At 40.2% G+C, this 24,733-nt stretch overlaps 1 protein-coding gene across 3 annotated transcripts in view; it reads left to right on the top strand.

The window, feature by feature from the left end:
- ANKRD28 (ankyrin repeat domain 28) overlaps positions 1-24,733 on the top strand; it is a 126,708-nt gene that overhangs the window by 29,144 nt on the left and 72,831 nt on the right. The window lies entirely within an intron of this gene.

Genomic DNA, 24,733 nt, shown 5'->3' with positions numbered 1-24,733 from the left:
GTTGGCGATTTGATCTCTGGTTCCTCTGCCTTTTCTAAAACCAGCTTGAACATCTGGAAGTTCGCAGTTCACGTATTGCTGAAGCCTGGCTTGGAGAATTTTGAGCATTACTTTACTAGCGTGTGAGATGAGTGCAGTTGTTCAGTAGTTTGAGCATTCTTTGGCATTGCCTTTCTTTGGGATTGAAACGAAAACTGACCTTTTACAGTCCCGTGGCCACTGCTGAGTCTTCCAAATTTGTTGGCATATTGAGTGCAGCACTTTCACAGCATCATCTTTCAGGATTTGAAATCACTCTACTGGAATGCCATCACCTCCACTAGCTTTGTTCATAGTGATGCTTTCTAAGGCCCACTTGACTTCACATTCCAAGATGTCTGGTTCTAGATGAATGATCACACCATCGTGATTATCCGGGTCGTGAAGATCTTTTTTTGTATAGTTCTTCCGTGTATTCTTGCCACCTCTTCTTAATATCTTCTGCTTCTGTTAGGTCCATACCATTTCTGTCCTTTATCGAGCCCATCTGCATGAAATGTTCCCTTGGTATCTCTCATTTTCTTGAAGAGATCTCTAGTCTTTCCCATTCTGTTCTTTTCCTCTGTTTCTTTGCATTGATTGCTGAAGAAGGCTTTCTTATCTCTTCTTGCTATTCTTTGGAACTCTGCCTTCAGATGCTTATATCTTTTCTCCTTGGCTTTTCACTTGTCTTCTTTTCACAGCTATTTGTACGGCTTCCCCAGACAGCCATTTTGCTTTTTTGCGTTTCTTTTCCATGGGGATGGTCTTGATCCCTGTCTCCTGTACAGTGTCATGAACCTCATTCCATAGTTCATCAGGCACTCTATCTATCAGATCTAGGCCCTTAAATCTATTTCTCACTTCCACTGTGTAATCATAAGGGATTTGATTTAGGTCATACCTGAATGGTCTAGCGGTTTTCCCTACTTTCTTCAATTTAAGTCTGAATTTGGTAATAAGGAGTTTGTGATCTGAGCCACAGTCAGCTCCTGGTTTTGTTTTTGTTGACTGTATAGAGCTTCTCCATCTTTTGCTGCAGAGAATATAATCAGTCTGATTTCGGTGTTGACCATCTGGTGATGTCCATGTGTAGAGTCTTCTCTTGTGTTGTTGGAAGAGGGTGTTTGCTATGACCAGTGCATTCTCTTGGCAAAACTCTATTAGTCTTTGCCCTGCTTCATTCCGCATTCCAAGGCAAATTTCCCTGTTACTCCAGGTGTTTCTTGACTTCCTACTTTTGGGAGAACTTCTTTTGTGCTGCTGCTGGTAAGTCACCTCAGTCGTGTCCAACTCTGTATGACCCCAGAGATGGCAGCGCACCAGGCTCCCCCATCCCTGGAATTCTCCAGGCAAGAACGCTGGAGTGGATTGCCGTTTCCTTCTCCAATGCTTGAAAGTGAAAAGTGAAAGTGAAGTCACTCAGTCCTGTCTGACTCCTAGCGACCCCATGGACTGCAGCCTACCAGGCTCCTCCATCCATGGGATTTTCCAGGCAAGAGTACTGGAGTGGGTTGCCATTGCCTTCTCTTTTGTGCTAGAAACATTTAATATGTAAATTGTCCTCTGAATACTGCTTTAATTTCCATATCACAATTTTGATATATTTTCATTTTCATTCAGTTCAAAATGCTTTCTAATTTCCTATTAGATTTCCTCTTTACATGGGATGTTTAGAATTAGTTTTCCCCTTTTATTCAATATGCTTTACTATTAAAGAATATACTTTGAATTTCTAATACTTGGGAATTTCCCAGTGTCTTTCTCTTTCTGACTTCTGGTCTAGTTCTCTCATGGCCAGAGCACATCCTTTGTATGCTTTCATTTTATTTCATTGTGTTAAGGTATGGGTTTTGGCCCAGAATATGGACTGCATTGCTGAATGTGTTAAGTGCAGTTAAGAATAATGTATATTCTTTTGTTCTTACGTGGAATGTTCTGTAGCATTCTGTAAACACTGGCTTAATTGATTAATAGCGTTGTTTAGGTCATCTGTATCTCTGCTAATTTTTCTATTTACTTGTTCTTTTTGGTGCTTCTTTTTTGATACTGGGAGAGACATGCTGAAGTGTTTTATAATTGTAGATTATCTGTCTTTCCCTTCCTGAATAAAATCATTTTTCACTTCCATGTACTTTGAAGCTGTCATTAGGTATAAATACATTAATGTTGTTGATGGGTTTTTGTTTTTGTTTTGTTTTTTCATGAATTGACCCTGTTGTGTTCAGATCATTACATTTAATGTATTTATTGATATGGCTGGATTCTGTTAATTTTGTCTGTCCCTTTTAATTTTTGCTCCTTTGTTCCCTCTTCCCTTCTTTTGGATTATTTGGATATACTATTTTTGCATACCTAATGGCATTTTGACCATATCTTTACTATTTTCATAGTAGTTGTTCTAGGGATTGTAACATAAATATATATCTTTTCAGTCAATTTTACCACCTCAAATTTAAAGAAATCCAAAAATCCTTACTCTCCACTCTGTGTTAGATTTGCCATGTAATATATGTAGTACACTGAATTCCTTCCCAGATAATGTTAAAATTTTTTGCTTTCAATAAATCCTGCTTCCTTCATATTTGAAGATCTGTTTCCCTCTGGTAGCATTTCCCTTCAGCCTGAAAAAAACTTCCTTTAGCATTTCTTATAGACCAAGTCAGCTGGGAATTAATTTCCTTTAGTTCTCTTTTATCTGAGAATATTTTTATTTTGCCTTCATTCCTAAAGGATCCTTTCATGTCATACAGAATTCTTGTTTGACAGGTTTTTATTTTTTTATTTTTTTTCAGTCTTCTGGCCTTCCTGGTTTCTGATAAGAAATCCACAGTATTTGAGTATTTATTTTATATGTAACTTTTCTTTAAAAGTAGCTTGAGAGAAAGAAAAACACCAATACAGCATACTAACACATATATATGGAATTTAGAAAGATGGCAATGACGACCCTGTATGCAAGACAGGAAAAAAGACACAGCTGTGTATAACGGACTTTTGGACTCAGAGGGAGAGGGAGAGGGTGGGATGATTTGGGAGAATGGCATTCTATCATGTATACTATCATGTAAGAATTGAATCGCCAGTCTATGTCTGACGCAGGATACAGCATGCTTGGGGCTGGTGCATGGGGATGACCCACAGAGATGTTATGGGGAGGGAGGTGGGAGGGGGGTTCATGTTTGGGAACACACGTAAGAATTAAGGATTTTAAAATTTAAAAAAAATTTTAAAAAAAAGTAGCCTGAGAAAAACAATTTTTCTTTACCATTGGGTTTAACAGTTTGATAATGGTGTGTCTCAGCATGGTTTTCTTTCCATTTATCCTATTTGTTGTTCACTAAATGTATTGAATGTATAAGTTTATATCTTTATCAAAAATTGTGAAATTTCCAACTGTTATTTCTTCAGAATTTTTTTCTTTTCTTAGTTTCTTTCTCCTCTCCTTCTAGGACTCCAGTGACACAAATGTTAATTTTTGTATATTTTCCCAAATTGATATTGTATTAAAACAGATAGCTATGCTGAAAATCTTACTGAATACAAGGATCATTTCTTTAAAGGTATTGACAACTCTTGTTATGTAACTGGGGAAAGTCTTCCTTTTGGTTCAGCTGCTGAATGGAAAAAAATATTAATTATATAAATCACTTAAAGAATAACATAAAATCACTTAAAAAGTAAAATGCTACCGCATAGACTTGACTTTCATACATTTTCATAAACCCATTTAATAAAGTCGGTCATTTTGGTTCCCACCCAGAAGAGGCTTCTGTGTGTCATGCAGTTACAGAGCCACGTTGGTTCCCACCCACCACAAAGCCATGTTTGTATTTACTCGCCGTGGTAGAGTTCAAGCATAGGCTTTTCGAGATAAGATCAGATCTTTCTAGTGTATCTAATGATTTTAACTGGTATATTTCAAATCAGGATGAAGACCACCCCCTTAATAGTAGCTGTGAAATCTGATTCTTACTTGATTTTTTTAGCCCTATTCTAAATTAATGTTTAAGGTTATATATAATACATGTAATTTGCTGGTGGAACATATTTAGATTATCTATTAATTGAGAATGTGTGTTTGATTTAATAGTTAAATATCATGACCTTAGGACATATGCATATATTTGTGACTAGATTTCTTTTTCTCAAGCTGCTGATAATATAAAATGTTATCTTGTGCTGAAGATTAATATTTATAGTTGAGTGAGGGCATGTTTGAGTTAGCCTTATTTAAAATATTTGTTTATAAACGGAGACTGTTCAAAATAAGCTTTACCAACAAATACGATGAATTGTTGTGTGTATCTTCCTTATTTGAAAGTGAAAGTGAAAGTCGCTCAGTCATGTCCGACTCTTTCCCACGTCATGGACTATACAGTCCATGAACTTCTCCAGGCCAGGATGCTGGAGTGGGTAGCCGTTCCCTTCTCCAGAGGATCTTCCCAACTGAGGGGTCGAATCCAGGTCTCCCACATTGCAGTCGGATCTTTTACCAGCTGAGCCACCAGGAAAGCCCATTTCTTGTTTACTAACCATAAAAAACTGTTAATAATTTTAATAAATGTTTTAATAAGCATTAATTTAATAAATTTTAATGTTAACTTTCAGTTACATGTATTTTCTAGTAAGCAATGTGATATTTAGTGTTTAAATTATCTAATGATTGAGTCTCATGTTTTATGTGATTCTTTTCTAAGAACTGAAAATGTGTCTTATTCTTGGACTTTGTACTGTGAGTTTCACTTCATAATTGTAATTACCACAGATAGAGGGCTATAAAAAAGAACATTAAGGTTGTCATGCTATATGGAAATTTTTTCTAAAGTGGGACCACATTTCTACAGTTATGGGATAGTAATGAGTCCTTTGTTACTGCTTTAAAAGCTGTGCATCTATCTGCTTTTGGCTCGCTGGCTCTCGTTGCCGTCTGGGCTTGCTCTGCTTGGGTGAGCAGGGGCTGCTCTTGGTCGTGGCACACGGGCTTCTCAGTGCGGTGGCTTCTCTGGATGCAGAGCACCGGCTCTTGAGCCTTAGCGCTTCAGTACTTGTGGCCCATGGGCTTACACTGCTCCACGTTGTGTGGAGTCTTCCTGGGCCAGGGGTCAAGCCCATGTACCCTGCGTTGGCAGACAGATCCTTACCTACCATACCACCAGGGAAGCCCACTGCTACGATTTTTAAAATACATTATTTTCCAAAATCCAAATATGTGCAGATATTTACAGCTAAACGCATGAATATAAAGAATGCTAGCTACCACATTGGTGCGATTAACTTATTAAACTGTAAGATGGTAAAGAGATTCAGAATGTAATAGCAAGAGAACCTTGGCTCCTAAGTCAGGCAAACCAGATGCTAGCCTGTGTGCCCTTCCAAAGCTCAGCCTCTCTGACCCTGTTTTTCTCATTTGTAAAATAAAGCACTTGAACTAGATGATCTCTGAGGTTGCTTTTTCTGCAGTGCTGACAGCTCTGTGAATTATAATATTTCACTGAAGCCTGGGTTATTTCACAGTGATTTTAGGGGTGACAACGGGATGCTTGGTCACATTTTAGCTTATGATACAGCTAATGATTCTTTTTTCTTTCATTACATTTTTCTTTTCAGTGGGTTGTAACAAAATTGCTTTGACTTTCTTCTCTAATCAGTGTCTTGCTTCTTCTGATATTTTCCTCATACCACATTGTCTAGCAAATTCAAAGTAGCAGAAACTTTGGCTTCTTACTTAGTGTTCATTAATTTTGCCCCTCCTTCTGATGGGCAGAGGTCTGACTTTGTGTGGGTGACAGTGATAATAAGGGTCAGGCTGAGGAATCAGGGTTACTTTGTTTCTAACAGAACTGAAAGTACCTATGAAAGTAGATAAGATTGGCTGGAAATGTGTACAGTAATCTCTAGTCCAACCATTAAAATTATTTTAAAGTGCAACTGGTAGGCTAAGAATGTAGAGAAAATGGATTTTTATTAAATTCATGCTCAAGTAAAACCACAAAAGGCAGGGAAAGAGTTGAAGATAAAAATAGAAATAAAGAATGAGGGAAAAAGTGTAATAAATATAGTAAATATTAATCCAAGTGTATCAGTAGTCAGTGCTCTAAATGAGTCAGTTGAAAGTTGCTTTCAAACTCTGGTACTGGAGACGACTCTTGAGAGTTCCTTGGATAGCAAAGAGATCAAACCATTCAATCCTAAAGGAAATCAACCCTGAATATTCATTGAAAGGACTGATGCTGTAGATGAAGCTCCAATACTTTGGCCACTTGATGCGAAGATCCAACTCATTCGAAAAGACCCTGATGCTGGGAAGGATTGAAGGCAGGAGGAGAAGGGGGCTACAGAGGATGAGATGGTTGGATGCCCTCACCAGTTCATCAGACATGAGTTTGAGCAAGCTCTGGGAGATAGTGAAAGACAGGGAAGCCTGGCATGCTGCAGTCCATGGGGCTGCAAGTGGAAGTGAGAAATAGATTTAAGGGCCTAGATCTGATAGATAGAGTGTCTGATGAACTATGGAACGAGGTTCGTGACATTGTACAGGAGACAGGGATCAAGACCATCCCCATGGAAAAGAAATGCACAAGAGCAAAATGGCTGTCTGGGGAAGCCTTACAAATAGCTGTGAAAAGAGAAGCAAAAAGCCAAAGAGAAAAGGAAAGATACAAGCATCTGAATGCAGAGTTCCAAAAAATAGCAAGAAGAGATAAGAAAGCTGATGCTTTTGAGCTGTGGTGTTGGAAAAGACTCTTGAGAGTCCCTTGGACTGCAAGGAGATCCAACCAGTCCATTCTGAAGGAGATCAACCCTGGGATTTCTTTGGAAGGAATGATGCTAAAGCTGAAACTCCAGTACTTTGGCCACCTCATGCGAAGAGTTGACTCGTCGGAAAAGACTCTGATGCTGGGAGGGATTGGGAACAGGAGGAGAAGGGGACGACCGAGGATGAGATGGCTGGATGGCATCACGGACTCGATGGACATGAGTCTGAGTGAACTCCGGAAGTTGGTGATGGACAGGGAGGCCTGGCATGCTGCGATTCATGGGGTCGCAAAGAGTCGGACACGACTGAGCGACTGAACTGAACTGAACTGAAGGATTGAAGAACAGCAATATGTTGTGTATAGGAAACCCACTTTAAACAGAAAGACACAAATAAAAGTAAATGGATGAAGAAAAAAAAATACCATGCTAACACTAATCAAAAGAAAGCAGAAGTATGAGAATGTAACTTGGTATAGCCACTGTGGAAATATTATGCCAGTACCTCAAAAAATTAAAAACAGTTACCCCATATGATCCAGCAATCCCACTTCTGGGCATATACCCAGACAAAACTACAGTTCATAAAGATATATGCACCCCTGTGTTCGTAACTATTCACAGTAACCAAGACATGGACACAACCTTGTTGTTCATCAACAGATAATGAATAAAGAAAATGTGGCTCAAATATGCAATTGAATACCACTCAGCCATAAAAAAAGAATGAAATAATGCTGTTTACAGCAACATGGTTGGATCTAGATATGATCATACTGAGTGAAGTAAGTCAGACAAATACATATGATACCACTTATATATGCAGTCTAAAACCTGACATAAATGAACATATCCACAAAACATAAACAGACTCACAGGCATAGAGAGACAGACCTTTGGCTGTCAAGGAGGAGAGTGGATGGAGGAGGGATAGACTGGAAGTTTGGGATTAACAGATGCAAACTATCATATATAGAATGGATAAACAACAAGGTCCTACTCAGTGTCCTGAGATTAAACCATAATGGAAAATAGCACTAAAAAGAGTGTGTGTGTGTGTATAGTATATATACATTATAGCTCAGACAGTAAAGAATCTGCCTGCAACGCAGGAAACCATAAACAACAAGGTCCTACTGTATAGCATAGGGAACTATACTCAGTGTCCTGAGATAAACCATAATGGAAAATAGCACTAAAAAGAGTGTGTGTGTGTGTGTAATATATATACATTATAGCTCAGACAGTAAAGAATCTGCCTGCAACCCAGGAAACCTGGGTTCGATTCCTAAATTGGGAAGATCCCTTGGAAAGGGAAATGGCAACCCACTCCAGTATTCTTGCCTGAAGAATCCCAAGGACAGAGGAGCCTGGTGGGCTATAGTCCATGGGGTCACAAAGAGTTGGACACAACTGAGTGACTAACACTTCACTTCATATATATATATTTATATATAACTTTGATTTTATATTTATATATTACTTTGATGTGCAGCAGAAATTAACAGAACATTATAAATCACTATATTTCAATTTAAAAAAAAGGACAAAGCAGAAATAGCCATATAAATTTCAGATAAGTATACTTCAAAGCAGGGAAAGTTATCAGGGATAAAGAAGGGCCTTATATAGGGATAAAAGGGTCCATTCTTTGGGAAGACATAACAATCCTTAATATGTATGCGCCTAAGAACAGAGTATCAAAGTATGTGAGAGAAAAACTGATTGAACTGCAGGGGGAAAATAGATGAATCAACTATTAGAGATGGAGACTCCAGCACTCCTCTATCAGAAACAGATCAAGTAGTAAAAAACGAGTAAGGGCGTAATCAGCAGCGCTGTCAGACAGCTGGATATAGTTGACATCTGTAGACTGCTTCATCCAACAGCTTCAGAGTATACATCCTTCTAAGTGCACATGAAATATTTACCATGATAGAACACATTCTAGGCCATAAAACACACTTTCTTTAACAAATCCAAAAGAACAGAAATTATGCAATGTCTGCTCTCAGAACAAAATGGAATTAAACTAGAAGTCACTAACAGAAAGTTAACTGGAAAATCCCAAATACATGCAGATTAAAGCAACAAACTTCTAAATAACAATGGGCCATGGAGGAAATCTCAAGTGAAATACAAAAGATTTTGTGTTGAGAGTGAAAGCGCAACTTAGCAAAATTTGGAGGATGCAATGAAAGCATTGCTTTTTCTGGAAACTTACACCATTGAGTGTACATATTAGAAGAGAAGATTAGTAATCTAAGCTTTTAGGAAACTAGGAAAGGAAGAGCAAGTTAAATCCAAAAAAAGCATAAGAAATAGAATTAGAGCAAAAGTCAACTAAATTGATTTTTCTCTATTGATTTTCTGTTTTCAGTGAAAAGAAAACCTAGTTCTTTAAAAAAGATTGACAAAATAGATAAGCCTCCACCAGCGAAGAAAAAAAGGAGACGGGCACAGATTACTAATATCAGAAATGAAAGAAGGGCTGTCACTGTGGGGCCTGTGGACCTGAGAAGGATTATAAAGGAGTAGAGCAAGCAGCTCCGTGCCCAGAAATTGGACAGCCTAGATGAGAGAGACAGTTCCTTTAAAAGACTCTTTTGCTGAGACTCTCTCAAGAAACAAACAGTACAAATAGGCTATATCTATTAAGAAATTGAGTCAACAATTAATAACCTTCTAAAACAGCACCAGGCCCAGACAGATTCACTGATGAATTCTACTGAACACTTAAGAGATTATACCAGTTCTCTACAGTCTCTCTCAAAGGCAAGAAGCAGAGGGAATATTTTCTAACTCATTCTTTGAGGCCAGCATTACCCTAATATGAAAACGAGACAAAAACAGTATAAGAAAAGAAAAATACAGACCAGTATCTCTCATGAACATAAGATGTGAAAGTTTCTCAACAAAATGTTAATGAACCAAATACAACAGTATGGAAGAAGAATTCTACAACGTGGTCAATTGGGATTTATGCCAACTATGCAAGTCTGGTTTAACCTTTGAAAGTTAATTCATGTAAACTCTTACATCAACAGGCTAAAAAAGAAAATCACAAAATCATATCTGTAGTGCAGAAAAAGTGTTTGACAAAATCCAACACCTTCGTGATAAAGTCTCTCCTTAAGCTTAGGAATAATGGGGGAACTACCTCAACTTGATAAAGAATGTCGACAAAAAAATCTACAGCTAATGGTGAGAAACTCAAACCTTTCCCACTAAGATTGGGTGTAAGACAAGAGTGTTCCCTTTTATAGCTTCTTTTCAACATCATCCTGAAAGTTCTAGCTAATGTGGAAATAACAAGGGAAAGGAAATAAATGGTATACAAATTGTGAAGAAAGATGTAAAACTTGGAAGCAACCAAGTGGGCTGGATGAAGCACAGACTGGAATCAAATTGCCGGAGAAATATCAATAACCTCAGCTATGCAGATGACATTAACCTTTTGGCAGAAAGTGAAGGGAACTAAAGAGGCTCTTGATGAGAGTGAGAGGAGAGTGAGAAGGCTGGCTTAAAACTCAACATTCAGAAATCAAGATGAAAGCATCCAGTCAGTCCCATCACTTCATGGCAAATAGACGGAGAAATAATGGAAACAGTGATAGACTTTATTTTCTTGGGCACCGAAATCACTGCCGACAGTGACTGCAGCCATGAAATTAAAAGACGCCTGCTCCTTGGAAAAAAGCGGTGACACACTTAGCGTGTTAGAAAGCAGAGGCACCTTTTTGCCGACAAAGGCCGTCTCATCACAGCTGTGGTTTCTCCAGTGGTCATGAACAGACGTGAGAGCTGGACCATAAAGAAGGCTGAAGGCTGAAGAATTGATGCTTTTAAACTGTGCTGTTGGAGAGGACTCTTCAGAGTCCCTTGGACAGCAAGAAGATCAAACCAGTCAATCCTAAAGGAAATCAGTCCTGAACATTGATTGGAAGGACTGGTGCTTAAGCTGAAACTCCAATACTTTGGCCACCTGATGTGAAGAGCCAACTCATTGTACAAGACCCTGATGCTGGGAAAGATTGAGGGCAGGAGGAGAAGGGGCAACAGAGGACAAGATGGTTAGATGGCATCACCAACCCAATGGACATGAGTTTGAGCAAACTCTAGGAGGTGATAAAGGACAGGGAACCCTGGTATGCTGCAGTCCACGGAATCGCAGTCGGACACAACTGAGTGACTGAACAACAATGACAACAAAGATGTCCTTCAGTAGGTAAATGGATAAATAATAGATTATTATTCAGCACTAAAAACAAGTGAGCTGTCAAGCCATGAAAAGACATGAAGAAACCTTAAATGCATACTATACTTAGTGGAAGAAACCAGTTGTAAAGGCTACATACTGTATGATTCCAACTCTATGACTTTCTGGAAAAGTTAAAACTGTGGAGACAGTATAAACATGAGGGGTTGCTAGGGGGTGGGAAGAATAGGCAGGGCACATGGGATTTCTAGGGCAGTGAAAATGCTCTGATACCGTCATGATAGATACATAAGTACCATTAAACATCTGTCCAAACCCATAGAACTTAGAGCATCAAGAGTGAACCCTAAGGTTATGAGTGATTGTCGTATATTGATGTGTTTAAAACCTGAAACTGCTTTTGAAATTAAGTGATTACAGTAGACACACAGGGAGTAGATGACCTCTGCTACTGGATAGTTGCTGGATGTGGTCTGAGGTGAACCAGCTTGAGATGGGCCTTTACACTGTGGTTGGAACATATAGTTGTGGTTGGCAGCAAAGTGGACAGGTAGGATTTCTGAGAGAGACCTCACTGATGTCATTGAGCTACTGAGACAACCAGTGTTGTCCCTGCCCTTCTGAGAGGAGATCTTTTTATTTTAAAACCATTTTTAATTGATGTTTTTCCATACTTGAAAAATAAGAGGATACAATTAAAGAACTGTAAACATTTTCTGTCCTAAAAGATGGTGCTATTTTCAAAATCTCATTAATAACATACTAAACCAAGGGAATAACTTTCGCCCTCTTTTTTGCCTTCTTTTCCCCCTTCCCCAACTTCCCTAGGATATTTTTATAACTGTGACCTTTTACAAGGATGATTGAAGGTCAGGTAAAATCTCCTTGTCTCTGTTATCCAGAATGATTGTGACTGTCAAAAGCTAAACATTTCAAGTTCCTTTCGGTTTTGAATTATGCTACTCATTGACTTTAATTTTTATCTATCTTATGAGATTTGCCTGTGAGTTTGATAAAAGCCAGCAGATATTTATTAAGCATCCATTTTACTGCTCTGAAGTTTTTAAAGTTTGGCTTGCATTTGTTGTACTGAGATTAGGGTTTGTAAAGCATCTGTTGCTGTGTTAATATAGCTGACTTACTATGTATTCATTGGTGAACTGTTGGGTATATATTTTCTTAAGTGTTTTCAGAAGTGTGGGAGTACAGACATTCATGCCTAGGTACTATCCCTGGTACTTAAATGCAGTTGATCCTTGAACAGCATGGGAATAAAGGGCACCCACCTCTACCCAGAGATCAAATCGCTAACATCCGCTGGATCATCAAAAAAGCAAGAGAGTTCCAGAAAAACATCTATTTCTCCTTTATTGACTATGCCAAAGCCTTTTACTGTGTGGATCACAACAAACTGTGGAAAATTCTGAGAGAGATGGGAATACCAGACCACCTGACCTGCCTCTTGAGAAACCTGTATGCAGGTCAGGAAGCAACAATTAGAACTGGACATGGAACAACAGACTGGTTCCAAATAGGAAAAGGAGTACGTCAAGGCTGTATATTGTCACCCTGCTTATTTAACTTCTATGCAGAGTACATCATGAGAAACGCTGGGCTGGAAGAAGCACAAGCTGGAATCAAGATTGCTGGGAGAAATATCAATAACCTCAGATATGCAGATGACACCACCCTTATGGCAGAAAGTGAAGAGGAACAAAAAAGCCTGTTGATGAAAGTGAAAGAGGAGAGAGAAAAAGTTGGCTTAAAGCTCAACATTCAGAAAACGAAGATCATGGCATCCGGTCCCATCACTTCATGGGAAATAGATGGGGACACAATGGAAACAGTGTCAGACTTTATTTTGTGGGGCTCCAAGATCACTGCAGATGGTGATTGCAGCCATGAAATTAAAAGACACTTACTCCTTGGAAGGAAAGTTATGACCAACCTAGATAGTATATTCAAAAGCAGAGACATTACTTTGCCGACTAAGGTCCGTCTAGTCAAGGCTATGGTTTTTCCAGTAGTCCCTATATGGATGTGAGAGTTGGACTGTGAAGAAGGCTGAGCGCTGAAGAATTGATGCTTTTGAAGTGTGGTGTTGGAGAAGACTCTTGAGAGTCCCTTGGACTGCAAGGAGATCCAACCAGTCCATTCTGAAGGAGATCAGTCCTGGGTGTTCTTTGGAAGGAATGATGCTAAAGCTGAAACTCCAGTACTTTGGCCACCTCATGTGAAGAGTTGACTCATTGGAAAAGACTCTGATGCTGGGAGGGATTAGGGGCAGGAGGAGAAGGGGACGACCGAGGATGAGATGGCTGGATGGCATCACTGACTCGATGGATGTGAGTTTGAGTGAACTCCAGGAGTTGGTGATGGACAGGGAGGCCTGGCGTGCTGCAATTCATGGGGTCACAAACAGTTGGACATGACTGAGTGACTGAACTGAACTGAACCTCTACCCTGCACCCAGCAGGTGCAGCTGAAAATTCATGTATGATTTTTGACTTACCTAAAACTTAATACTAATAGCTTACTGGATGCCTTACCAATAACATAAGCAGTTGATTAACACAGATAAGGTGTGTTATTCGTATTGTATGGGCTTCCCAGGTGGCTCAGTGATAAAGAATCCACCTATTAATGCAAGAGACTCAAGAGATGTGGGTTTGATCCCTGGGTCAGGAAGATCCCCTGGAGAAGGAAGTGGCAGCCCATTCTACTATTCTTGCCTGGAAAATCCCATGGACAGAGGAGCCGGGTGGGCTACTGAGAGTAGGGGTCGCGAAGAGTCAGACATGACTGACCATGCATGCACTATATTCTTAAACTAGAAAAAAGGAATGTTATTAAGAAAATTATAGGAAGAGAAAATACATTTACAGTACTTGACTGCATTTATCAGTACTGTAAGTTTGCATCATCTTTTTATAAGATGAATCATCTCTCTCACCACCCCCATCAATATTGTCTTATAATAAAACAAATCACTAGATGTTATATGTATTGCTAACCCTAGACATCAAGAAAGAAAATATGAAAAAGAAACTCATGTTTATTTACAAGTACAACAATTCATGCAGTGATATTGAAGCAACAACAGTATGATTGCTCTGTGGTAGCCTGGTGTAATCAATTGTTGCTCAGAAGCCTAGCCTGTACAAAAACCACTTACTTGTGTCATTGATAGGCTGGTAACGCAGTTTCTCCAGTTACAAGATGGGGGAGGAGGAGAAGGAGGGAATACCATATAGTAATATAATTCTTTGAAAGCAAAGTTATAAAACAGTAAGAAAACTAACATAAACATATTAAATATCACTCACTTTATGCCTAAGTAAGGATAGACTAGTATCTACATGTATATTATGCCTTCATGATACCTAACTTTTTCTTAGTTTTTTCAGTATATGTAGACTACATAGTTCACTTGTAAGTTTTCCAAATTGTCATAGATCTCCAGAATTTTTCCAAATGTATTTATTGAAAAAAACTGGCTTATGTATGGATCCACACCGTTCAAACTCATGCTGTCCAAGGGTCAAATGTATATGCAATCCTGGATTTCTGGCTAGCACACTTTTCTAAAGAAATGGAAGGAGAAATATCCTGCCCAATTATTCCTTAGCCATTCCTTTTCCTTCCTGTGTGAATATAGAAAGAGAATATTAGAGGGACATCGTTTATAGGCTAGTGATAGTTCTCTGTGCGTAGAAGGAATAACCGAGATTTCACTGTCCCCAAGTGTGGGGAAGGTCAGCCTCCGATCCAAAGAGCTGAGCAGCGTCCTTGTCGCAGTGTTGCTTTTTTCACAGTTCCCATGAGAAGCCCCAGCTTGCCAAATTTGATAAATACTTTTAATTGGTCTGTTGTTAACAGTGTTTTGGTGAAGAGCCTGGGTTTAAAAGTAGGCATATTCTTAAGAATAATGCAAGCTAAACCATACAGTCATTTTGCAAAGTAAAGCAGATATGTGAAATGCCTTATGCAGTGCCTGCCACAAAATAAAGATCCGTGGGTTGCACTCCTGTTCTGAGAAGCTTGTCATCCCACATGGTTACTGCACTCTGTTGGTATACAGGTAAGCAACCTACCAAAGTGGAGTCTATCAGAATACTGTTCTCAGGTTTAAAATTAAAGACTTCTCTTGGGGCTGCTGAATTTTTAAAAGTAAACCCCAGGATCTCTATTGGTTTTGTTTCCTAATGTGAGGGGAAGTGTTGTTGGTAAAGGCAAAGAAAAGAAACTGATGCTGAAAAAAACAGAAAAAGACAAGAGTCCTGAATGTTTCATGTTCCCTTGTGGCCTTGCCACGTGCCTTCCTTACCAAAACTGTAGTTGTTTGGTGCTCAGCTCCATGAAGTATTCCGGCATCCTTCTGATAGATTCATTTTACCTGAACAGATTCTATTATAGATTTCTTTCCCTTGCACCCAGTAATGCCATCTAAGGTATGTGTTCAATAAACAGTAGCTCTTAGGAATAGTGAGAGAAACATAGACCATCTACTGGTTGAAAATACTTTTTACTTAAAGTTGCATCGCTCTGCTAAATGCAGATGATTTTTCATGTTGTAATCTGAAACGTAAAGGTTCCACAGAGGTTCTCAAAGTATTCCTTGGAAAAGAATCATAACAAGCATCCTAGTGGTTCTGGCTCTTTCTGTGGTGGTGTGTGCCCAGAGGTCTGGGCAGTTGGCTGCCAGAGGCTCTTCTAGCGTGCACTGTGTTCTGGGACCCAGAAATTGACACACGTGTCTCTCACGAGCTGCATTACATTAGTGCATCATTGATTGATGGTGAATTTCCTTCATTAATGTTTTAATTTGTTTAAACCTCTCTAGTGCCTGTGGGGTATGTAACTTTGAGCCACGTGCTGTGTGGGTATAAAATTAGATAGTTTGCTTCCTCCAGATACTTATTACCTAATTATGAAACCATGACATAAACCAGAGTTGAGCAATAACAAGACTGCCACCTGAATAGTACAGATGATAATGTCGTAATAGAAGCATGGGGTAGAAGGATCCCAGTGAATTGACATGGTCCTGAAGACTGTGACGGAGATGAAATTTGAACTGGGCCATAAAGAGTAGGAAGGATTTGGGCAGGGAAAATGCATTCTTGGTTAAGGAAACAAAGGTGAAAGATGAAAATGTGCCACTATTCTATTAGTAGAGATTAACTAGTCTCAATAGACAGCATATTAAAAAGCAGAGACATTACTTTGCTGACAAAGGTCCATATAGTCAAAGCAGTGGTTTTTCCAGTAGTCACATCTGGATGTGAAAGTTGGACCATGAAGAAGGCTGAATGCTAAAGAATTGATGCTTTTGAACTGTGGTGCTAGAGAAAACTCTTGAGAGTCCCTTGGACTGCAAAGACATCAAACCAGTCCATCCTGAAGGAAATCAACCCTGAATATTGATTGGAAAGACTGATGCTGAAGTTGAAGCTCCAATACTTCGGCCACCTGATGCGAAGAGCCGACTCATTGGACAAGACCCTGACTCTGGGAAAGACTGAAGGCGGGAGGAGAAGGAGACGACAGATGAGATGGTTGGATGGCATCGCTGACTCAATGGACGTGAGTTTGAGCCAACTCCAGGAGAAGGTGAAGGATGAAAACCTGGCATGCTGTAGTCCATGGAGTCACAAAGAGTTGGAGATGACTGAGCAACTGAACCACAGCTGGTTTCAGCGATAGGTTAATGCTTTCAAACATCAGGTTAATGAGGGAGAGTGGAGACGATTGGTGCCACAAAAGGTGATTGAGCTTACGATTTAGTAAATGTGAAATTGCCTTCCAGCTTTGATCTGCTGCCACGTAAAAACTAAAAATGCAGTCTGAGGATTTTTCCAGATGGTTCTTAAGTGTACAGAGCGTCACTTCCATACTGAAGAAAACTAGGGTTCTCTTATATGAAGTATCTTAGACACCCACCAGCACCCTGTAGAACTATATCCCCAAGGCAGAGGTTAGCCGCAGGGCTTCTCTGAGTGCAGGGTCTTGAGGACAGTCAGCCGTCATAACTTATTTTATGAAAAGGTGAAGACAAAGAGTAGATTTGACTCGTTCCTGGGTAATTCCAGCTGAGTTATGTGGACCAGAAGCTGAGCCTTGAAAGATGATACCCAGATTTTCAACAAGAAGGTTTCAGTCTGATATTAGTAGAAATAAAAGTAAAAATGATCAGTGGCAGCCAAGAAAGTAACCATTAGAGGAAAGTAAATGGAAAACAGAGAAAAAACTACTTAGAAAATTATAAGAAGTTGATAAGAAAAAGTGAAGTCAGGCCACAGGTTTTGAGGGAGAGTGATTAGTTTTAAACAAACAATGGTTCAGTATTCAGCGGAGCCTGATAGAGTCTGTATAGTAAAACTGAGATTCCCAGGGGGCGCTAGTGGTAAAGAACCTGCCTGTCAGTGCAGGAGAGGTAAGAGATGCAGGTTCGGTCCCGGGGTCGGGAAGATCCCCTGAGAACGGCAAGGCGTGGCAGACCCACTCCAGTATTCTTGCCTGGGAAATGCTGTGGGCAGAGGAGCCTGGCGGGCTAGGGTCCACTGGGTCAAATAAGTTCAGCATGCACCCTGAAGCCCAACTGCCTGTGCTTCTGTCCTGATTCTGCCAATTCCAGATGAGTAAATTCCTTAAACTTTTTTCTGTGACTTGATTTCCTATTCTGTATTCATTTTCTTAACCTGTTGAGGTAAAGTGTTTAGAGCGGTCCTAGCATATAAAGCAAGCTGTGTGATGCTAGTGTTACTGTTCTTCCTGGTTTCGGCTAATACACATGAAAGCTTCAGCACCTGGAGCAGGGCAGCATTACAGATTTGAGTCATTGCTGTGGAGGATGTGGTTGAATCCGTATCAATAGGTGAATTCTTAGACTCTCTATTTCTCCTTATACAGATGTTCTGTCTCTCAGTTTATCATTTCTATCTTTCACTTACCTATTTTTATATAGTTCGTGGGGTCTCCAAGAGTTGGATACCACTGAGTACTCACATAAACATTTCCTTCTATTCCAGCCAGGTCCCCAAATCTGCTTTAAGTTAAAACTTCCACAGAAAATGTTGAGAACATAGAGGTGAAGTTTGAGTTCCCAGGTTTGACATAAGGCACTTCCTAGTGAATCTCACCCTTTTCCTGGCCTGTGCTTAGGTAGGACTTCCCTGGTGGCTCAGATGGTGAATCGTCTGTCTACAATGTGGGAGGACCTGGGTTTGATCCCTGGGTTGGGAAGATTCCCTGGAGAAGGAAATGGCAACCCACTCCAGTACTCTTGTCTAGAAAATCCCATGGACAGAGGAGCCTGGTGCAGGCTACTGCCCATGGGGTCGCAAAGAGTCAGACACGACTGAGCAACTTCACTTTCACTTTCTTTCACTTTGTGCTTAGATACACCATGGATTTCCTTCTTTCTCACAAGTTGTTAACCTTGCTTGTCTGTATTTTGGTGAGCATTTCAGAGTTCACCATAAAAGAGCATAAAAACTAAAAGTATAATTCAGGATGTTTGTGAACACTTTTTAAAAGCCTTATTTTGGAGAAATTATTTATGGACACTCCAGAATTTTTAAAAATAGTAGAGAGAGGGTTTTGTGTTTCTATCTATCAGATTCCTCCTCTGATGACCTGTTACTTACAGAGCATTATCAGAAGCAGGAAGTTTAGTTTTTTTGGCTGCACTACAGCATGTGGGATCTCAGTGCCCCAACCAAGGATCGAACCCTTGCCCCCTCCATTGGAAGCATGGAGTCTTAACCATGGACCGCCAGGGAAACCCCCAAAGCAGGAAGTTGATACTGGCACAATACAACTCAGTTAGACAACACACCTTTCTTGGGTTTCACCAGTTTTTGCATGCACTCATTTGGGGGAGGAGGAGCAGAGTAGCAGTAATGTCTTCGTACATAATTCTAGAACATTTTGCCACATGTGTAGATTTGTATAACCATCCACAGGTTCAAGACGGAGAACTGTTGTACCACCACAAAGGAACGTCCTCATTGTCCAATCACTGGTGTGTACTGCACCAGCACAGCATTTGCCTATGGGGCTTGCCTGGTGGCTGAGACGCTAAAGACTCTGCCTGCAGTGTGGGAGACCTGGGTTCGATCCCTGGGTTGGAAAGATCCCCTGGAGAAGGGAATGGCAACTTACTCCAGTACTCTAGCCTGGGAAATCCCGTGGATGGAGGAGCCTGGTGGGTTACAGTCCATGGGGCTGCAAAGAGTCACACAGCTGAGCAACTGACAGTAACACTATCAGCTCAAAGTGGTTAGCAGTCACTAGTTTCCATTAATATGTGTCCTTTTTTCATCTTTGGGATAATCACTTATAAGAACTATAGCTATTTTTTGTTTCGCTTTTAATGGGGGAGGGTAAATAATTTTTATAGTCCTGATCATATGCACAAAGTATCTTTTCAGGGCACCACATGAGAACTACAAGAAAAATGTGTTTACTTCCGTGGATATAATCAAAAAGCTTTGCGAACAAATGAGTTAAATTTTTAATTTGTATCTGTTTTGTGTATTTAATAATTCTAGTCAAGTTTGTTTGAAATACAACATGGAGGTAATAATTTCTTTAAAAACTGATTATCTAAGAAACATTTTTTTTAATGGGCACTTGGACTTGTAAAAATGTCTGGTATGGCAAGTTACTGAAATGCTTTTCAGCTGATTGAAACGTTATTTTTAATTTTTAATTTTACTTTTTGAAAGAGGTACATGGTAGTAACTCCAGGCAGTACCAAAGGCCACAGGTGGTGAGGAGTAACTCTCTCGCCTTCAGACTCTGGTGTGTCAGTGTTCTTCACCTAGAGGCTGTCACTGTATCTTAAATATACAGGATGTCCTTGAGTATCCTTGAAAGATGTTTTATGCATATTCAAGTCTAGGAGAGTCTAGGAGTGTATAGAACCTTTAACCCAATTGTTGCTAGGCTGCATTTTTCATTTAACACTTCGCTTTAGAGATGTTCCATTGATAAGGAGCATTGGGGTCTGCTTGTTATTTTAAATTGAAAGCATAGTGTAATATTATGGTTTATAATAGGAAATATATATATTTAGTCTTAGTCTCTATTTCTAGCACAGAAAAAACTTTGACATTTCCTAGGAGGAAAACCCTGGTGCCTTATGTTAATGAGATGACTTTTGGAAAGGCTCTAAATGTGGGGTCCTTGCCTATGTAGCCAACCACGTGGCAAGAACTTGATTGGAACTTTTAGTCTCACCCTCTGATCTTTGAGGAGAGAAGGGCTGGAAATTGAGTTCAGTTGCCTGCAGACAGTAGGAACTCATAAAAACCCACAAGGTGAGGTGTTCAGAGAGTTTCCAGGCTGTTGAACCAGAAATGCTTAAACGTGCCACTGGGCTAGGCTCCAAACTCTGAGGACGGAAGCTCCTTTGTTTAGGATTTTGTCCTGTGTTCCTCTTCATCTGACTGTTTTAATTCATGTCCTCCAGTATCTTGTGTAATAAACTGGTAATCTAGGTAGTAAACTGCTTTTCTAAGTCCTGTCAGCTGCTCTAGCAATTAGTCACACCCAAGGAGGTCAGCGGAACCTGGATTTGTACCCAGTCAGAGGTCTGATAACAACCTGAACTTGCTGTTGACCTCTGTGGTGGGGCGGGGAGCCCCTCTTGCAGGACTGAGTCCTTAACCTGTGGCATCTGATGCTGTCTCCTGGCGGGTAGTGTCAGAACTGTGTTAAGTTGTAGGACAGCTAGCTGGCTTTGGAGCGTTGTGTGGATGTGTGGGGAAAACCCACACACTTTGGAATTGGACATAATGTTTCATTCCATGGATATACAGCTCCAAGACTCTCATCTAAAAATGTTCATAACTGGTAGTTGATAAGCTAATCAAAGTCTGACAAAAGGAAGTATTTTAAATGATCTTTAATCATTTTACTGTAATAATGTGTAATATTCCAGCCGGTTTTTTAAAAATTGGGGTAAGGCTTTTGGTTGACAATGTGGAGTCCACTAACAGGAGTTCAGTGTTACTTTCCTTGCATAGACCATTGCCCAGGGTGTTAGTTCTAATTCCTCTTCAGGGTTTCTTAAAGTGATGTAAGAATTTAGATACCCAAGACAAGCTCTGCATATGTTAACTGCCTTAGTGTATCAATTGTCTTGGCTGCACCCAGTTCAACAGTACTTTTTTTGGTAGCTTGCCTGTATTGAGTCTTTATATAGTATTTAACCTAGTGATCATACAGACAATTTGCTTTTTCCTCACTCCTGTTTCATCAGTTTAAATAATATTTAAATCGCATGTATGATTGCAGGCACAGTTGGCACAAGCAGTTGTGTTAGCACGCCTCTCGTCCGCTTGGTGCACACACACCGAGTGATATGGGTGCACGCGCAGGGCCTTGGTTGCAGCGGTCTAATACTCAAAACACATGCTGTGCCGAAGTCACCTTTACTCGGGAAACAGAATGTTGATTAACGTGAGTTAGTTAACCAGAAGGTTGGTTAGGAACTGCTTGTGTTGCATAATTTTTAATAACTGTTTGCTTGTTGATGGGCATTTACATTGTTTTCAGCATTTTGCTTCTAACTATGGTCAATAAATACACTTTCTCACACATAGCAGTATCTTTATCTAAAAAAAAAAATCCTTGAAGTGAAATTCAGTGTCTGTAAGAGGATAGTCATTTTTTCATTCTAATAAATTTTGTTAAAAGGAATGTGTTTTATTGTATCATTTTCAGTATTTAATTGCAGCTAAATATGATAGGTAAAATTTTTTCTTTCAAAATTAATTTGTTCCTTAGTTTTTCCTCTCTACAGATCAAAGGGAAAAAACATTTATAGTCATAAAATACATTAATAGCATTCAAGGCATTGAGTCATAGAATTCCAGACATCTCTCACACATAAATATGAGTGTGTGTGTGTGTTCTGTGAGTGCTGTGTATGTGGTTTATACTGCAGAGGATATGTTTTCCTCAGTTTGAGTGGGTTTAAAGAAAGAAAGTGAAGTTGCTCAGTCGTGTCTGACTCTTTGCAACTCCATGGACTATAGCCTACCAGGCTTCTCCATCCGTGGGATTTTCTAAGCAAGAGTACTGGAGTAGGTTGCTATTTCCTTCTCCAGGGGATCTTCCTGACCCAGGGATACCATAGAGTAGAGAAGAAAATGGCAGATCACTCCAGTATTCTTGCCTGGAGAATCCCCATGGACAGAGGAGCCTGGCAGATTACAGTCCATGGGGTCACAGGAGTTGGACACGACTTAGCGACTAAACCACTGGCCACCAAATACCATAGGGAAGTCTGACGTGTTAGTGATTAACACTGGAAAGCCTTCAGCCAAGGATCCTTTTATTAAAGTGATTAAGTTTAGGACTCAGCTTTGAATAAAGCCTTATATTTTAGTGGTTCTGTGTTAGCTTTTTCAATGACTGTCAGGAGCTGCATTAGGCATTACTGACAAAATGGAGGCACGGCCCCAACCCCACTCCTCATCCCGCAGGCACGGTCCCAGGATGAAGGAGTTAGGCCTTGTGATTCTGACTTGTTCTTTCCTTTCTTCGGTTGCTGCTGCTGCTGCTAAGTCGCTTCAGTCCTGTCTGACTCTGTGCGACCCCATGGACGGCAGCCCACCAGGCTCCCCTGTCCCTGGGATTCTCCAGGCAAGAACACTGGAGTGAGTTGCCATTTCCTTCTCCAATGCATGAAAGTGAAAAGTGAAAGTGAAGTCGCTCAGTCGTGCCCTGACTCTTAGCGACCCCATGGACTGCAGCCCACCAGGCTCCTCCATCCATGGGATTTTCCAGGCAAGAGTACTGGAGTGGGGTGCCATTGCCTTCTCCGTTCTTCGGTTGAGTTGGCTGGAAAGAATGTTAAGGTGCTTATTGTTCTTGAGAGAAGCATGAGAAAGCACAAAGCCTTCTGCAGTTGTGCCCAGAAAATAATCTATAAAGAAACCGTTGACATTTGTTCAAGGATCTTTACAAAGAATGTCCCAGGATGAACATATAGGCTGCAGCTTGAGGCCATGGGAAAGATTGTTATCTGAGACCTGTTTGTGAGGGGAATGCTTATGGCAAAGGAAGTTTGCTGAGCTTAGGGTTTAGGAATAATTAAAAATAGCTGGAAGCCTTTTTAGGAGATAGTGAGCTTAGGATACTAGGGGCAAGCAGGATTTAAAAAGATAAGAAATAAACTGAGGGATGTGGTATGCAGCCAAACATAAGCATGAGTTACAGTGTAACTCTGGTTGAAGGACAACAGTGATTTATGGAGACAAAGTCTGGGTGAGGGGGAGCTGAAGTGTAAAACCTCTGATCTGATGCTTCTGTCAAAGTATAAAAGAAGACCTGACGCTTGGAATAAACATGCAGTCCCGCACCTTGAGTCAGAGGCTGCATCATTCTCCGCCGACACCGCTCATCTCTTCAGGCTGATTCCCTGGCTGCTGGAGCTGGACTCCGGCAAATGACTATTTGTCCAATAATTTCTATGCAAACCATTTGTTTAATGGGGTATGTATTGGAATAAAAAATACAATCTTGTAGAAATTAACTGGGCTTTAGAGAGACAAGAACTCTTAGCTTATAAAAAAACAGTAACAACCATTATATCAACCTCTTTTTTCTTTCTCACCTGTTACTATTTTAAGGACACAAATATATTAACATTATATGAAGAAATTTTTATGGACCCAGTTATAATTATGTATTATACACATTTTCTAATAATTTTATAGAAATACATCTGAACCTTTTTAGAATTGCCTGTGAATATTTTTAACCCCTGTTTTGATTAGCAGTTTTTTTCCCTAATTTATTCCCATTCGCCTAACAATCTTTTCTTAGTATAACTGGAGTATTGCCAAACTGGAAAATTATTGTAATGTGAAATTTTTCATTTTTTTAGTCTTGAAAGTTAACAATATTATCGTAATGCAAGAGACCCCCCCCCCCAAAATACCCGTTCTGCAATTATTTGCTCACTTGCTCGTGTGTGGCCACACTGGGTCTGTGTTCATGTGTGGCCACACTGGGTCTGTGTTGCCGCCACGTGGATTTTCTCTAGTTGCAGTGCATGGCGGCTACACTCTTAACTGCGGTGCTGGGGCTTCTGTGTTGCTGTGACTTCTCTTATTTTGGAGCACGGGCTCAGGAATTGTGGTACACAGGCTTAGGTGCCCGGTGGCATGTGGAATCTTCCCGGACCAGGGATCAAACCCATGTCCCCTGCACTGGCAGGTGGACTGCCAACCGCTGGACTTCCAGGGATGTCCATGATACCTATTTAAGAATTTTATTTCTCTTAATAGTCTAGACGTCAGTGGTTCAACTGTGTGTTGTTGGCACAGCTTTGCTCTGCAAGATCATTCAGTATGTTTTGCTTAAGTCTTCTGGAATATTAGCCTACCTCTGCCTGGTCAAAGCTGGCACAGTTTCACACGTGCTGTCCAGGGTGAGGGAGGTGGGAAATGTTAGTCTTGGCTCTGGAGTAGTTTCTTTTAGGCTGAAGGTGTCAAAGTTGTGCCGTTCCTTCCTCCCACACATGATCTGTCCACACTAAGTAGCAACGCTTCAAGGCATGCTAGGCATCTGTTCTCTTGCTGGGTGGGTCAATAACCAGGTAAAACTTTATTCCTCTGGACAAAGAGGGAAACGGGCAAGGAAAAAAACTAATAATCTGGCTCAAAAACCAGTATCTAAAAATTTGGTTGTAAATTTCAAAATAAATATTTGTAAATG

The sequence above is a fragment of the Capricornis sumatraensis genome, chromosome 1 (assembly GCF_032405125.1).
Source record: "Capricornis sumatraensis isolate serow.1 chromosome 1, serow.2, whole genome shotgun sequence".
In the NCBI taxonomy this organism is placed as follows: Eukaryota; Metazoa; Chordata; class Mammalia; order Artiodactyla; family Bovidae; genus Capricornis; species Capricornis sumatraensis.
This window is presented reverse-complemented; position numbering and strand designations above follow the sequence as displayed.